This window comes from Argentina silus (assembly GCF_951799395.1).
Source record: "Argentina silus genome assembly, chromosome: Y".
NCBI classification, from domain to species: Eukaryota; Metazoa; Chordata; class Actinopteri; order Argentiniformes; family Argentinidae; genus Argentina; species Argentina silus.
This window is the reverse complement of record NC_139654.1, coordinates 20862949-20877144: the sequence shown is the minus strand read 5'-3', so window position 1 is coordinate 20877144 and position 14196 is coordinate 20862949.

Below are 14196 nucleotides of genomic sequence, written 5' to 3'. Positions count from 1 at the left end.
CTCCCCAATTCTCATCTTCACGGATGCTTTTTAGGGACTCCAGTGCTGCACCAACAACCTCAGAAGCACTGCACATATCCACAGACTGAGACTGTAGAATTGCATTTGCTGGTTTCAAGACACCAAGCACCCGCACTAGAAACTTTCCAGTCTCAAAGAAGTGATGCCTCTTAATTTGACATAGCAGGCCTGATGCCTCGGTGCACAGGTCAACAGCAGCACCATCATCCTCTGTCATCTCAGATAGGATACTGAGAATATGGTCTTGATTGTCAACAATGCACCTTGTCACCTCATAGTGGCTTGTCCATCGGATTTCAAGCAGCCTTTTAAGGTTATGTGCATTATATTTCTCAGACACATAGTGGTGCTGAAAAAACTTGTACAGTGAACTTGAGAGGTCGAAAAATCTCTTTGCACATGGTTCACTCTGGATGGCATGCACAACCACTAAGTGCAGCTGGTGGTTGTAGCAGTGGATGTATGGGATATACCTAGAAAGCTTATTTTGGAGCAGAGCTTGTACACCACCTCTTATCCCACTCATCACAGAAGCTCCATCATAACACTGGCTAAGTATGTTGTCAGCACTGTAGCCAGCATCAGAAAGGTGTGTCAGTATCTCAGACGTGATGTACTCTGCATCAAGTTGATGCAAGTCAAGCAACCCAATAAGATGCTCCTCTGGCATGGAATTGCTGACAAATCGAATCATCACAGACACATTTTCCACATTGCACCTGTCCCTGGTCCCATCACTTTTGAGGCAAAACCCTGCAGAATCAGCATTTTCATATTTTTTCCTGACCTCTCCAAGCACCATGTCTGCCAGTGTTTGAATCATTTCGTTTTGGATATCCTTAGATGTGTATTTTGCATTCTTTGGGATACCCTTAACAATGCTTGCTAGCTTCTCATCCTTCTCTATTGTATACTCCATGAGTTTCAGAAAAAGACCTGAAGCAACATCATCACCAGCTGCATCATGTCTCAAAGTTTCTGCAGTCCCACGGAGCCCCAACTCATTCACACAGAGAAACTTAACAGCACTGCCCACACTCTTGACATAATAATGATTTTTTTCAAGTTGGGTTTTACCAACCAACAGGGAGTCAACAGTCCCCCCTGTAGCCTCTCTGCTTTTGTGCTGAGTCCAGGTGGTGGAAGAGTGCACATGGTTGTGGCTGGACATATGCCTATGTAGCCCCTTGTCTCGTTCAAGTGCTGCTTTCCAGTTGTTAAAACCAGTTAGGGTGAAAACAACATCCCTCTCATTAGCAGTGTTGCCATATTTGCGACAGGGGAAACAGAAGCATGCGTCCCGCACAACAGAGTACTCCAGCCATGGTCGTGTGCGGTACCAGGCAGGATTGAATGATCTTAATGTAGCACCAAATGCACGCTTTGGGTAGCTACCCAGTATTGGCTGGGATGGTGCATTGACATTTAAGTCACTAGGTAGCTGAGCAAGGGGTTTTGGGGCAGCACATGTTGAGGGAGGAGGAACAGGAGAAGCAGTGCTTGCTGATGGTACAGGTGGATTTATGCTAGCTGCTGCTTCTGATGCACTGGTACTAGCAGCAGTATCACTGCTACTGCTTTTAGTACATGCAGGAGCAACACTTGTTTTGAACGCTATGAAAAAAGGATGCATCTCGCAGCATTAACTCTCTCTTTGTGAGCTGCTGGAAGCTGGAGTGCAAAGTGAGTACGTTTTGAGAAAACCGCAGTAATTATATCCCTTAGCAGTCTGAAACAAAACTGTGCAGAGCCAGAGGCTGGGGCGGGGCTTCACGTAGGGGTCTGGCAGACACAGCTCATTGTCCTCAGTAGTGATGGGCATTCCGAGTCTTTTCGAGGAGCCGGATCTTTTGGCTCCGTTCACTAAAAAGAGCCGTTCATTTGGCTCTTCGTTCACTTATAGTTCCGGTTTTTCGAAAAAAATGCAGTTTGATTTTCCACTTACGTACTGTGAGTGTCGGACGCATACGACAGTGCTGCCACGGTGTCCGTGACATTTCTATGGTTTTATTTAGTGTAATGTATAGGCCTATGTTTATTGATTAATGTGTTATATTAATTATTAATTACCCACAGTTTAATTAAATACGACTAGATCACTTCATCCTTCAACTATGATCCTAATGTGATATAAAAATGGAAATGCTTTAATGGAAATGCTCCCCTTGCACATATTGCATACTGCAGTTGATGCATCTTTACAGGTGAAAAAGGTCCAAATGATACTTCGTTTTCTATTGTCACTCATGTTATCTTCTTCTTAGCGTCTTTGCTTCACGTGCATCTCGGAGAATATGCAAATTAAGGTGACTTAATTTGGTTCAAATCTAGGGGTAACCTGTAATTCGATACTCATGGACAAATCTCGCCAAAGGGGTATCCTATGTGTAATTCGACACTCATGGCCCTTAGTTCTGATTTGTTCATCGGACATGGACTTGAACGTAATACTTTATTTGGCTTTACAGGAATTTGTTTAGCACTTATTATAGCCTACTGCAATATATGTAATACTAGCCTAATTCCACAGCTCATGTAAGTGACAGATCATGACAAATTTAAGTGTGCTTACAAAACAATAGCATTACACAAATAAATAAATTCTACACCGTTATTATATAACATTTTATATAGCTAATCCAGCCGGCATAGAACGATATAGAATAGACAGTGACAAAAAAAAAATTAATACACAAGAAATACGCTATTATTTGGTACTTGATTTTTTATTTTATTCTTTACAGAATATTCGCATATGATTTACTTGAGAGAAAATAATGTCTTGTCAGCTGTCAGTTTCAAGGCTGAAGTGTCGTATGACGTTGAGTTTCCATAGAGTGTATCAGCAAATTAACGCGTTGAGACTGGTTCAAACGTAGGCACATACGAGGCGAGCTGAGTAACAAAACACTAGTTTTATTGTTTTTTACTTAGTTCACTCAACCATTGAACCTGTTAAAGAGTTGTGCTTGTGCATTTTAACATTATTGTAGCAACCGCAGCGCTCACAACGCCACTGTCTGTCTGGTCACATAATGTTAGCTAACGGGGGGGAAAAGAGCCAAACCAAATGGATCGTTCACCAAAAGGAATCGGTTCCCTACGTTCACCAAAGAGAGCCGTTCAAAAAGAGCCATTCGTTCGCGAACGACCCATCTCTAGTCCTCAGTCTGTTACATGCAGCGGACAGTGTCTAGTCTGTGCTTGTGTGACTTGAGAAACACTCCCACTGGGGAAAAAACAGCAGACTATTCCCCAGTTGACTGCACAAATATATATGGATGTTATATTAACTTTTGTTTTAGTTGTTGTTAATTATTAGTTATCTCACGGGTCGCTTCCTCAAAGTCTTAACCGCTCTGTCTGGAAACCTGACACCACAGTCAGGCTGCTCTTGGCTCATTTGCATACTAACAGTGATTGGATGTTTACGGAGGGCTGAGGGGGCAGGGGAGAGGGGCGATCTCTGCTGACTGCAGGCTGTGTGAAGACACGCTGCACGGAGATGAGAGATGAGGGGAAGCATTTAACTTGTGCTTTTTTCGGCTGATTTTTCACTTCTAAATTTTGGATTTGAGGGGGCAGGCCATTTGTTTGAGGGGGCGTTGCCCCCTCTTGCCCCTGCGTAGAGCCAGCCCCGCTCCTCGAAAAGACTCGGAATGCCCATCACTACTGAGGACAATGAGCTGTGTCTGCCAGACCCCTACGTGAAGCCCCGCCCCAGCCTCTGGCTCTGCACAGTTTTGTTTCAGACTGCTAAGGGATATAATTACTGCGGTTTTCTCAAAACTTGCACTCCAGCTTCCAGCAGCTCACAAAGAGAGAGTTAATGCTGCGAGATGCATCCTTTTTTCATAGCGTTCAAAACAAGTGTTGCTCCTGCATGTACTAAAAGCAGTAGCAGTGATACTGCTGCTAGTACCAGTGCATCAGAAGCAGCAGCTAGCATAAATCCACCTGTACCATCAGCAAGCACTGCTTCTCCTGTTCCTCCTCCCTCAACATGTGCTGCCCCAAAACCCCTTGCTCAGCTACCTAGTGACTTAAATGTCAATGCACCATCCCAGCCAATACTGGGTTGCTACCCAAAGCGTGCATTTGGTGCTACATTAAGATCATTCAATCCTGCCTGGTACCGCACACGACCATGGCTGGAGTACTCTGTTGTGCGGGACGCATGCTTCTGTTTCCCCTGTCGCAAATATGGCAACACTGCTAATGAGAGGGATGTTGTTTTCACCCTAACTGGTTTTAACAACTGGAAAGCAGCACTTGAACGAGACAAGGGGCTACATAGGCATATGTCCAGCCACAACCATGTGCACTCTTCCACCACCTGGACTCAGCACAAAAGCAGAGAGGCTACAGGGGGGACTGTTGACTCCCTGCTGGTTGGTAAAACCCAACTTGAAAAAAATCATTATTATGTCAAGAGTGTGGGCAGTGCTGTTAAGTTTCTCTGTGTGAATGAGTTGGGGCTCCGTGGGACTGCAGAAACTTTGAGACATGATGCAGCTGGTGATGATGTTGCTTCAGGTCTTTTTCTGAAACTCATGGAGTATACAATAGAGAAGGATGAGAAGCTAGCAAGCATTGTTAAGGGTATCCCAAAGAATGCAAAATACACATCTAAGGATATCCAAAACGAAATGATTCAAACACTGGCAGACATGGTGCTTGGAGAGGTCAGGAAAAAATATGAAAATGCTGATTCTGCAGGGTTTTGCCTCAAAAGTGATGGGACCAGGGACAGGTGCAATGTGGAAAATTTGTCTGTGATGATTCGATTTGTCAGCAATTCCATGCCAGAGGAGCATCTTAATGGGTTGCTTGACTTGCATCAACTTGATGCAGAGTACATCACGTCTGAGATACTGACACACCTTTCTGATGCTGGCTACAGTGCTGACAACATACTTAGCCAGTGTTATGATGGAGCTTCTGTGATGAGTGGGATAAGAGGTGGTGTACAAGCTCTGCTCCAAAATAAGCTTTCTAGGTATATCCCATACATCCACTGCTACAACCACCAGCTGCACTTAGTGGTTGTGCATGCCATCCAGAGTGAACCATGTGCAAAGAGATTTTTCGACCTCTCAAGTTCACTGTACAAGTTTTTTCAGCACCACTATGTGTCTGAGAAATATAATGCACCTAACCTTAAAAGGCTGCTTGAAATCCGATGGACAAGCCACTATGAGGTGACAAGGTGCATTGTTGACAATCAAGACCATATTCTCAGTATCCTATCTGAGATGACAGAGGATGATGGTGCTGCTGTTGACCTGTGCACCGAGGCATCAGGCCTGCTATGTCAAATTAAGAGGCATCACTTCTTTGAGACTGGAAAGTTTCTAGTGCGGGTGCTTGGTGTCTTGAAACCAGCAAATGCAATTCTACAGTCTCAGTCTGTGGATATGTGCAGTGCTTCTGAGGTTGTTGGTGCAGCACTGGAGTCCTTAAAAAGCATCCGTGAAGATGAGAATTGGGGAGAGTCATCTCAGTCAGCTGCTGGGGATGATTCACAGCCTCCAAAGAGAAGGAGGACAATGAGCAAACGCCTTGGTCAAAGTGTTGTGCTCTCAACTGTGGGCCATACAAGAGAATATAGTATACACTTTGTGTCAAAAGGTGATGACGTCACATGAATTTAATCATCAAAAATAATACTTGAAAATTATAAGTCCCGCCCCTTTGGGGCGGATGTGGTGGGCTGTTGATGCTTGCACAATGAGGCGTGGGTGAGAGGCCAAGGTGTTCTGCTGATTGTGAAATTAGATGTAGGAACTTGACAGTTTTATGGGGTGGGTGTTGTTGTTTGCCCAATGAGACGTGGGTGAGAGGCCAGGGTGTTCTGCTGTTTGTAAAATTAGATGTAGGAACTTGACAGTTTTATGGGGTGGGTGTTGTTGTTTGCCCAATGAGACGTGGGTGAGAGGCCAGGGTGTTCTGCTGTTTGTAAAATTAGTTTTAGCAACTTGACAGTTTTTTGAGGATGTGGTCACCCCCCATAGGATATAGAACCGTGAGAATGGTTGGATTAGGGGGGGCCTTTTCTCTTTCTCGGAACCCAGGGGCCCTGAACTGTCTGAAGACCAACCGAGGTCCAGCTAAAGTTTGTCACTGATAAGGGCTGTGTGATGTGTGGTGATGACTTTATGCAGCATACATACATCTATGTCAAAATTGCATATGAGGCTTAAAATAAAAGTTCAATACTGAGGGTTAAAATGTGCAATTAAAAAAAAAAAGGCAATTAAAAAATGGTTAGGCTGCTACTCTAGTGGTAGTAATGTGTTCAATAATGAAGGGTTAGGGTTAATAAAAATAAGTGTTCAATAATGAGGGGTTAGGGTTAATAAAATGGGGGATTAAAAAATGGTTAAATTTTTTAAAATGTTTAGTTTCAAACAAGGGTATGACCCATGTCGCGGGGGTGTCACTGACAAGATCACGTGTTTCCCGGGCAAAAGGTGTATGGGTGTTGATGCTTGCACAATGAGACGTGGGTGAGAGGACAAGGTGTTCTGCTGTTTGTGAAATTAGATTTAGGAACTTGACAGTTTTATGGGGTGGGTGTTGTTGTTTGCCCAATGAGGCGTGGGTGAGAGGCCCAGGTGTTCTGCTGTTTGTGAAATTAGTTTTAGCAACTTGACAGTTTTTTGAGGATGTGGTCAGCTCCATAGGATATAGAAGCATTAGAATGGATTAGGGGCGTTTTCTCTTTCTAGGAACCCAGGGGCCCTGAACTGTCTGAAGACCAACCAAGGGCCAGCTAAAGTTTGTCACTGATAAGATCATGTGTTTCCCGGGCAAAAAGGTGTATATATATGACCCTGAGAGCTGGTCACAACGGACCAAAGACTTGTGACAGCGGCATCAGATCGATCTCTCTCCACCATGGAGGTGCAATTGTGTGGAAATGGCTGTGTGTTCTACCTCTTGTTACCTGTTCAAGTGTTATGGTAACATCACACTGCTGGTCATTTCCTCATAATTACACGTGATATATCTATCAGATAGGCATCGCTTGAGTCTTGCATTGAGGTTCAACGTTTTTCAACGTTTGCCATGTGTGACAGTGAACCTGCATTCTGTAATCCTAGTTTTTTGTAAGCTATCCTGAAGCATGTTCTAAATGTTTTTTCAAGAAAAAAGTGGCTTGAAAGTCTTGGGATCTTTAGCATTGAGCTGTAAGACCAAATTGTTAGGAAAGTATTTGTTGGTCGTACAAAGCTTTTGGCTTTTTCCTTTTTTTCTACATGCCATTGGAACAGCATTTTTAGCACCTTTTTTTAATTTGAGATGGATATGGGAAGTTTAGAAACCAATGCTGGATAACAATACAATCTGACTTAAAGAAGCGTATTGCATATCTTTGAATATAGACATGTTGCATATGTAGGTATGTTCGCAAGTAACACGTCAGTAAAGAAAAGGGTAATGAAAGTCATAGCAGCTCACCACCAAAAGTCTGAATTTGACTATGGGTATTGTCTCTTATTTTAACCCTTGGCTTGACATTTTAAATGTACAACATGTACCGCTATATTCCCATAGACACATATAGAGTTCATGAAAAGTATCACTAATTTGGATCGTTATATACAATGATCGTTTCAGTACGCTGAACGCTTCATCTTTCACTCCACCGTTTCCTAAATCATTTTACCTCACATCCTTTGTTCATCCTAAATTTGTTTCTTTAGCGATGTGGTCTTGCTTGTTGTTACTGCTTATTCATGTTTTAAGTTACCTATTTATACCAGCACCTTAGATTACCAGACCTGTACAACATTTGATAACAATGTTATTTTTGCCCTAAAATAAAATGACTTTTGGAGCTATTGCTTGAGTTGAGTCTAGTGTGTTTCAGATGGTTGGACGTTCAGATTGTTCTGTTTTAGAGAGGAGAGGTGATGAGGGCAGGTGGATGTTCAGCATGAAGCTTACTTTGTTTAATACCAGGCTAGTTTGTCTGGTGAGACCACACCAACTCATTGCATAGCTTGTTAACCAACAGGTCCCGGATACACGTAATGTACGTGCACTACTAATTCAGAAATTCATTTTTACACCCATTGGTCGAGAGGGATACTAACTAGCCAACTAGCATGCAGGGGGTGATATTACAGAGAATAATGCCTTTAATGTTTTATTACAGAAATAACTGCCAATAGGTTGTCATTGAATCTCCCCCCATAAAATGTTGCTGTTCATTAGTTATGATCTCAGTTTTGAGCTCTGGTGAAGCGTAACAGTGCATATGCAAAACATTGTGAAACTGACATTTATTTTGACTTTTGTTGGACATTCAATATGTAGGCTAGGCTATATCTTACTGGTTGTTTGTAGTCTGTCTGTCTATCTCTAGGGTGTGGAAAGTATCCAGCAAATTGGTTCTTCGATGAATATGTGTAGGCCTAGTACTTGTTTCTGTGGTCACCGAAACCACAGCATTTATAGAGAAGTCAAGCTGCAAAAATGCATCATGGAATGTTGCCACTGGCCAGGCAGGTAGAACTAGTTACATATCAGGATGTAGTTGAATTATCTGTCAACCTGTAAATTTTTCATCGTTAGGGGACACAGTTTATCTGAAGCTAATCTATTTCCAGTTTTTGTGAGCCAAATCCAGAATGTATTATATATATATATATATATATATAAAGGCCACATAGGGAACTCATCAGTGAATGGATATGTTCATGGGTGTGTGTGTTGTCATTCCAATGAGGGATAAGTGCTTAATTTGAGAGTGACCTGAACAATAGCAAGCCCAGGATGTAAATAATGAAATCACATTTAAATCATACATGCACCATTTCTAGTCTAGTACTTGCATAAAAACTAGGCTTAAGGGTGCCCTCTGATCAGATCTTGACAGTTTTTAGGGAAAAGGCACATTTAACCCTCGTATTGTCTTCACTTTTTGGACCCTTTGGAAGTCTTCGGGTCAAATTGACCCGGGACATTATTGGGGCTTTAAAAGCAATACAAAAATACAAATTTCCATTCAAAACTCTTTAACATATATTGTCTTTATCTCAATTCCAAACAATATAGATAACATGTATGATTAATATTTGCAATTAATCTCTGCTAGATCATATTTAACAGTGGAAGTGTAATTCGTTTTTTGTGATAAAGTTATAATTTATGTAAAAAATCTGCTATAATAAGGACTTGGGTGGAATGCTTATCTCTGAAAAGTTGAAATGAAACAATGTTTTCATTGATGTTTATTATTTTTGAGGAGATATTCTCATTTGATTTTCATCTTTATCTTATTATAATCAAAGCTGTGAAAAGCAAATACAGGTGATGAACGACAATAGAAACACGAGAACCAAACTTAGATCGATTTAGTCACTGGATATGAAATACATCTCTCAAAAATGTCTCAAAAATAATTTGAGATGATTTACAATAAATAGAAACACAAAACATGAACGAAATGTACACTGCTTTATTCACTGTCAATGAAATACAGTACACTGAAAAATACATCTTTCAAACAATTCTGAAATAATATTGGATACATACAATTTGAGACTATGTGTACTACAGATGTACTTTTAGCAGTTTCTCCATGTGGTTTGTGTCTTTGAGTCCTTTGAGGGTTCACACACCTCGCTGTGCTTCCTCTTGTTGCCACCAGCTGCAATCTAGAATAATGAAAATACTTTATTAGTTCAGGATTTTTTTCCCACCACATCTTCTAATAGTCAATTTCAATTTGACCCACATACATACAGAGATACTCAGAAACATACACACACACACACACACAGATACATGCACACATAAACAACAACAACAACAGGACACTTACTTCAGGCACTGGAGGTTGTGGTTGTGTGGGTCGTGCAGGTGGGACAGCAGGAGCCTCCTCCACCCTCCTCACTATGGCTAGAGAAGCTGGGTTCCTGGGCACATGTTGTCTCCTCTGTATGTGCGGTGTCACCAGTGCTCATAAGCATCACATTTTTGCCCTTTTTGGGTATGTAGGATACCAGGGCCATGTTGGCCGTAAACACAAAGTGGGAGGAATGGACTGGCCTGTTCTTTACAGTTAGAAGCTGAGGTGGGAGCTCTGTCTTATTTTTTCTGACTGTTCCACCCATTGTCAGCTTTCTTTTGAGAAGTTCCTGTCCCGGGCTGTACGATGTGAAAAAATTATCCCAAGTGATGTTGTGGCCACTGAGGCCCTGTGACATATCCAGTACCACCCGTGTCCCCTGGTGTCTCTCAGGGTCTCCTCCCTCTGGCTTCCCAGAATGTTTTGTAACAACATTGTGCAGATTCTGTGTGTGTGTGCATGTTTCTGTGAGTCTGTGTGTCTCTGTGTATATGCGGGTCAAATTGACCCGAACACCTTGTGAAGGACATAAATGTGTAGGGGGGGTGTAGCATGTGCACTCAATGATTTTTTTTTCTTTGACATGTTCTTCACAGTAAATAAGCCAAGGCCATGAAGTTTCAGGTTGAAAAATTGTTTCCTTGTATATTTTTTCTTCAAGTAAAAATTTAAAACGGGTCAATTTGACCCGAAGACCACACAAGGGTTAATTGCGAAAGAGTATGGTTATGAGGGGTCTGTTTTGTTTAACTAAATGGCATATCATCATGGACATCATAGACCAATTCAGCTCACCAGTAGGCACATTTCACGTGTCTCTGTTGCTTGAATGCAACAATTGAATTGGATTCAATTGGATTGTCTGTTGATCTTTTTTCATCATGCTTAATCGAGTTGTTGGGAGTGTTTTAGAGATTGTTTAACGTCGTCATTGCTCGGCTTTACCCTTTGTTGGTTTGTATGACTTCTTCAACTGGTCCCCACATGGATGTCTCAGTTCAGTTGTCAATCTCCATTCAAAATGGGCTAAGAATAGTATAGAGGGATGCCTTTTCCATATGACCCATATTTCTCTGTGTTGCAGAAGGGCATTCAAGCAAACAATGTGAATAACAAAATGAAACGTGAATCTGGGTTTGCACTATTGTAGGCCTATAGCCTACTGCTGACCATCTAAACATCTCCTAAAAGTATAATGTCAGATATATAGGCACAGTAATGCCTCTCTTGGCCTTTCTGCTATCTTCCCCTGAAGAGCTAACCTCCCCTTATAGTAGAGTATAACTTATTTTCTTAATTCAAAGGTAACAATAGGTAACACTGAATGTACTGAAAGCCAGAGTGTTGATATACTTTAAGAAATGACGTATCCACCTGTAATATGCGTATTATGCATGTTCATTAACTTGAACTTATTGACCCCTCAAATTGGGATAGTAAGAAGTCGAAGTTGTCTTTGTTTTCTGATGTCTGTTCTCTGGCAAAAATTGACCCTAAGAATGAGACTGATGGAACATTAGTCATGTTAGTCGTTGAATAGGCATCTACTAGAAAGATTGAATTTGAGCTGGTGCGAAGATTGGTCCTACTTTGTATTGCCTGTTGAGGTGCTGTAATAGAGGAGCTGTTACCACAGTTGCGGTGTAGTGTGATCTTATTGTATGTTTAATTTTGGCTTCAGCTTTTACTATTCATATTCCCATCAGACGACAGTTTTTTCCTCAAGTAACCAACAGAAACAATTAATGTTTGTCACCTTTTGCGGAATGCCTGAAAATGTTATGGTTATCGTTAAACCCCCCTGCAACCTTTAATACGCGTAATGGCACCATAACAATGATGCTTCTCGTACCGTTGTCCGTTATGGTTTATGAGTTGACTTCTCTTGTATTTTTGTTTGTTTAGCTTATGTCTAGATGTTGCTCTTTTATTCCCCCAAAAATATGTATGATGGCTTCTGCAGGCCCTGCTACAGTATGATGGTCTCATATCTCACTCTGTTTTGAGTAGTCAACATTTTAGTTTATTTTATCGGGTCTTTTTTGGTTGCGTTCATTTGGAGAACTATGATCGTCGTCACGCAGAGCTTGGCTCCATCCATCCATCGACTCTATCCTGAGAAAGTACGGTTGCAAAAGAAATCGGAGAACTTTCGTAGAGCTTCCCCAAACCGAACCAATGCCATTTAGCTGAATTACATGCAACATGCAAGACATCATAACTAATAATGCAAGGTATTTTGTATCTTTCTGAAAGCATTGAGGGCTTCAGAGCAACTTGGCTTTTTATATACCAACTTGGAAAACTACCTCAGAACGGTCTCGGGTGCTAGTGTTGTATATCCCTAATTTATGATGACAAAGATCAATTTTAGTGACCAAATGACACAAGCCAATACTGTGTACAAACTTTATCATTTTACTTCCTTTAGTAAAGCAGAATTTGTAATTATGGATGAACTTTGAATGTTTTAGTATGTACATTAAAGTTCATGGGACTCAAATTTTGTAATTGGGAGTTCAAGTCTCAATGTTGTTATGTACGCATGCAAATCCTCCCTTTTTAAAATTTCGTAATACTGTAACTAAAACAACCAATGAACGCTCAGCAGACACTGAGTTGGGACTCATTTGTGTGGCAATATAAGCTGTAGTCATGACTGGATGATATATTGATGTACCAATGAAATGGATATTTAGATTTGCAATGAATCACTATCAATATTCCTGCAATATGTTTTGGTAGTATAAATAGTGGGCTCCGGATTGAAAGAAAGAGGCATGTTGATGGGATGTTGTATGCAGAGCAATAATGACTAAAGTCTGAGTTGGAGTTATGATTTGCTGAGCAGTGTAGATGGGCCACCGTTAGGTAAGATGCATGGCAGGTATCACTCTGAGCTGTACCCTGGCCTGTGGTCTCCAGCACGTCTTGTGGCAACTTTCATTTAACATTTAAGCATTGGTAGGAGGTCATCTAATTAATTGAATATAGGTTACCTGTAACTTTGCAAACCTATAAGTAGTGTTTTTAGTGGTTCGTAGTTGGCTTATAGACGCCACTGAGTGATCATCAAGGATCTAACATCTGCATCTTGAAGTGATGTTATCCAGTGCCGCAATAAAACCAGCGAGGCTTTTCTTGCCCTTTGCCATTTAAAGCTGTTTGTTGCAACCAGAAAACGACAAGAACAGTAGCACGCTATTCATTATCCAAATTTGATACAGTTTTTGATATGACGATAGATGTATTTTTGCATGCTACATTTTACAAAGGGAATACACATTTGAAATTACTTTTCTCAATGTATTTGTGACATGATATACTGATGTAGTGGCATATATCGGTCATTCAAGAGATCAATCGATTGAAAGGCACTGTACAGAGAAGGTTGTATGGAAATTAAATTAAAGTTCTTATGTCATTCTTGTTGTCTGAGCTGAAAACATCCCGCATGTTATTGTTTTATGTGTGCCTTTTCAGAGATTTCCTTTCCACCTCCCATATACTGGGGTTGCCATCCCTATTTCATTTACAGCGCCACATAAAATAATTTCTACATTAATTATCATGCAACCTTAAAAGTGAAGACGCTGCATAGAACGATCAGTATTTGTGTTTTGCACTTTCAAAGCAGTTTCAAAATTGCCCCACTTAAGGTTGGGCAAACTGACAAAAAAAACAGCAATAAAAGACGAGGTATTTTAAGCTATCGATAGGAATGATAAGGAATAATATGACTTTGAAGAGCTTTTCTAAAAAGGTAAAAGATATATATATATATATATATATATAGATAGATATTCATATATATTCATGAAGTACCTCATAAGCCTGATATATGCTGCATTGACTTTTCTCATTTCTTTTTTTCTTTTGTGTGCTTCATATTATCCAATAAAAAATTGTATTTCCCCTTTTTTGAGAGGTTTGATCATCACCTAAGGCTGTGCACTGGCCATGCAAAAGCTATTTTCTGATAAAGGAGGTCTTGAACAACATGTAGTGCTACATGTTCACTGTCAGATGGAATGAAAGGGTATGTATGAATCTGAAGCGGAATGGTTACGTAGGATTATGTGTAATTTATGCAATTGTTAACATTACATTTGATCAAAGGAATATTTCTAAATTGTAGCGACGTTACTTTCCATGTTTTGCTTTGTAAGGATGCTGTATGTGTCCATATAGCCTAAAACACTGGGTTAAATCAATGAGGACTTAATGTCCACCAACACAACTATCGGGTACCTGGCGACTCCATGCTGTTCAATGTGACTGGTGACTCAGGTATTGCCGTGAAAGGGCTGTAT